Source organism: Lathyrus oleraceus, unplaced genomic scaffold (genome assembly GCF_024323335.1).
Source record: "Lathyrus oleraceus cultivar Zhongwan6 unplaced genomic scaffold, CAAS_Psat_ZW6_1.0 chrUn1290, whole genome shotgun sequence".
In the NCBI taxonomy this organism is placed as follows: Eukaryota; Viridiplantae; Streptophyta; class Magnoliopsida; order Fabales; family Fabaceae; genus Lathyrus; species Lathyrus oleraceus.
In genome coordinates, this window is record NW_026113677.1 from 1 (window position 1) to 4,214 (window position 4,214).

The 4,214-nt window shown below is 36.4% G+C and overlaps 1 long non-coding RNA gene across 1 annotated transcript; it reads right to left on the minus strand.

The window, feature by feature from the left end:
* Positions 1-744: 744 nt before the first annotated feature.
* Positions 745-2,333, minus strand: LOC127115148 (uncharacterized). The gene is made up of 2 exons (XR_007800688.1): positions 1,957-2,333; positions 745-1,103 (listed from the first exon to the last, which is right to left on the minus strand). It is a non-coding gene; the product is annotated as an uncharacterized LOC127115148 (long non-coding RNA).
* Positions 2,334-4,214: the final 1,881 nt, after the last annotated feature.

Here is a 4,214-nt window from a genome sequence, read left to right on the forward strand (position 1 = left end):
TTGGGGTTTCCTTTGAGGAAGTGGAATCCCTAGCTGGTCCATGGAGATGATGGATCACTTGTGACTCATTTGGTTTGATACTCTTAGCAATGGCTTAACTTTGGACCTTGACCTAATAAACCATAATCCATGGTGTTATGTTCTTGATCCAATGTATTATTCATCCATATTTCAATCACATTCATGTTCTCATGGTCCTTTTGACTCAACTTTCATTTCATCCACATTCCATTCATGGTTTTCATGATTTCACTAGGGCATTGACAAGTTCTGGCCTCATGTCCTATTGTTGTTTCAAGATTCATACAAGTAGTCTAGTTCCATTGATTCCATTTCTTTGAACACTTGATTAAGGCATTACATTGGTCCATTAGCATTCATGTCATTCACTCATTCAAATTTGTTTTAGAATTTGCCTAAGGCATTTGTTTCAAGATAAATTTCATTTTGACCTACAATTGACTTTTGGTCAACCAGTTGACCAAAGTCAACTAACCTACTTTTCAGGACCTAAATCCTAGTACTAATTACATCTTCACTCTTGCATAAGGATCCATGGTCATTTTCTCCATAAATAAGAAATCTTATTTTTTTGCATCCAATTTGGTATGGACCATGCCTTGGACTTTGCCTTAATTGAACACTTTGTCATGCCTTGGAATTGCCTTGAAACCATAACCCTGCAATGAATCAAAAGGAGAAGAAAATTCAAAACATCCACCAAGTACAATGGCAAGCACTAAGTACAATAAAAACTAGCAGCTCATGCTCATAAATGCATCATTTTGCAAGTGACATCATCCTGTCCTCAAGAAACCATACAATATCATCTCATGTAATCAATTTTACTCACTAATCTATTGCGAACCTAACCTAACTTCCTAACTATAGAAGACCATGTACAGTTTGGACAATGATTGACTATAAGTGACATCAATTTTACAAGGGCAGCAACCCTGCTAACATGTACCTGCAGCCAAATAACAACATCAGTGTAGTTAATAATGCATCATAAAACATCGTAGTTACCATTCCATCACATCCTGTAAGAAAAGGAAAGTTAGACCACCATTCAAGCTTTGCCGACATCATATCAGCAACACCTGTAAAACCATCAGCACCATTACATGATCAGTGCCTAAACACCACAGACCACTGCAGAATACAATAACAATAACATCATGAAAGTCATCAAACACAGAGCTAGAAAGCAGCATGAATCAAGGCAATGCATATGACATCATATCAGCTAACATTTCAGCAACCAACAACTTATTTCATTAACAGGGAATTGAGTTTCACTAACTCACATTTCTAGTAACTCATAACTAACTTTACCACCGAGTTAAAGACCCTTTCAAAGCAAATTGACTATCAACTAATATTTCCATTTAAATGAGTAACTGAACCTGAATGAGTATTTTCCAACTAACATCATTTAACTAACTAACTAACCAAATGCAATTAACCATTTAACTGAAATTACAACTAACTAAAAAACTGTCAGGATCTTCATTCACAAACTGAAGAGTTAACATAGTTAATTGTTTAACTACTCTCCTCTCCAAATTCACTAACAGTAACCCCTGCCCTAATAGAGCTACCGAAATTTCCCAGTTCTGTTATGGATGAGCTCTATAAATTCCTATCAGTGTTCAGTTCACGAGGGGCATTCTTCACTTTTCATCAACTTAGAGACAATTCATTAGGACTCTCATAATTCAAATTGATTCATCTCTCTCATCATGAACTCTCAACTTCACCAATTCTCACTCTTTTCAACCGTGAACTCTTCTCTTAATCTTTCTCACTCTGCACCGATCTTAGAATACCACTCACCATGCAGGCATCAACAACAAGTCATCACAATTACTATAGGCTAAAGAGTGAAATAAGAAGGATAAGATATAACCGAGACGAAGAAGGAGGAGATTCGACAGATACAGAAAAACATACCTCAAACTCCGGTGACCTCCGCGCCGATGAGTTCTCTTGCCTTCACCATTTTTCCTCATACTTGTTACCTAGATGTAGAGTAGGAGTAGGGGAGTCAAAGCCCTAACCCCTAGGGCTTTGACTCAGAGGGAACGTGATTTAATTTCAGTTCTCAAATTTAGGGTTCTTGGCTTCTATGCTTCGATTCAGGTTGTATATGAAGAATTGGATTGTTTCAATGAGATTTTCAAATTTAGGATGGAAAGATGAAGGGGATGATGTGTTGTTTTTAGGCATTAGAGTTCCGCCTCCACCGGAGGCGACCTCCGACACGACAGAGGAGAATCATAGCTTAGTGGAGGGAATTGGTCTGCCGCCTTTTTTTTACTTTTGAATTTTATTTCTTTCCAGCACGTGCAGAATGTGGTTCATGTTTGGCCTTTGGTGGATCCATTACCTTACCATTTCTTTGGGCCTTCTGAGTCTAATTTCATGCTAAACACCCCCCCAGTCCTATGTCGTTGCTTCCCAGGATGAAGTCGACTTAGGCTTCGTTTGAGACTTGAATGCACACTTCTTCTGGCACCCCCACACGGTCCAATTGGGTTAGCCTTGGGCCTTGCTGCCCACACCACTATTTCACTAACTGTACCCTATTTAGCTTTATGTTCTTCTTTTTTAATTTCTTTTTTGATCCTAAATTTTGTTAGATATTTTTTCATATTGGTGCATGATATTGATAGAAATTAATTGATGGAATTTAATTAGTTTTTACATGGTTAATTTATTTAGTTAGAATTAGATGATGTGGATTAATTCTTGATTAATTGAAAATGATAAAAATATATATTTTAACCTAGTTTTGGTTTAGGGTTAAAAAATTGTGATTTGTACATGAAGATTGTTGATTACATGGTGTGATTTGATCTTAATTCTTCCATATGTGAGGTTTTAATTTTTGTCTTGAATTCTTGAATTAGAATTAACCTCGCATATAATCTTTTAAGTTTAAATTGACATTTTTAATCATTTGTTTCTTCTTACAACTTTCATCTGATTCTCTGATTAATTGCACCTTAACTATGGCATGACCCCTTAGGTTTAGGACTTTAGAACTTAGTTCAATTGAGTAAACCTTATGTTTCTATTCAGTATCCTCTTGTGCATTGTAATTCAACTAATTTGTCTAGTCCCATTAGTTGTGTTGATAAAAGTTTGCTTTGATCAACCAAATCCTTTGAATGTGCTTAATTCCCCAAGACTAGTCAAGTGATCTAAATACCCTTGATCACTTGATAGGATAAGTCCTTGTGTTCAATTTGTACTAGATATTGGATCTCAAGACTTCCATAATTCAAGATCAAGATTCAAGAGTTCATGCAATTCAAATCAGTACAAGACAGACTTTACTACTATTCAAGAACTACAAAGGTGTATTCAACACTTGTAAATCATGAGCCAAGTTGTGTGCCAAGAGCCTTAAGCAATAGAGAAGGGATGAGAGTGGATAATTCATATCCTTATTCTGAATATCTTTGGGTACGGGACGAATGACCCGGTTGCTCATCGTATTCACCTTTATTCATAGACTTTAGCACAACTTGATTCGAGTTGATTGTCGAGTCTCTTCTTTCTTCAAAGACAACCTTTCATCATAGGAAGCTGCAAGGTATTTACTGTGGAAATTGGTAAACAACCGCTGGTCCTCCCTAAGCCTTAAAACTATGGGTTACTTGCAGGATCGACCAATTGATCCTAAGACATGTGCTAATGTAACAGGTTAACTCGTTCAATTTGACAGATTACTAACTTTGTGAGAAACGACTTCTGACAAAGTATTAAACAAACAAAGGTTTTTCCACACGAAATGATGATGCTATAGACTATGGGTGACTCGTGACCGACAACACTATAACATTCAAAAGACATACACAACAAACACGTTTTTGGTGAATTCTATTATCGTAATAGAATTAGTGTCGACAGCGTAAACGACAACATAAAAGGATAATTCAAACGTAAATGAAATTAAAATAAAGTGTTCAACGAGAACGATTGAAAAATAAGGAAGTTGCATTGATGTAAATGTGGTGATTCACGTACATAGAACTCTTAAAAACTCTTGCTTCCTCGCGTTGGGAATGTGAAGTTTTTTACAAGTGATTTTGGTACAAAGTGAACACTCGGAGTCCTCTGTGGGATCCCCTATTTATAATGAACTAAAGAAACTGCCTACAAACAAAACTACTAAAAAAGAACTGTCTGTAGACAGACGTCGT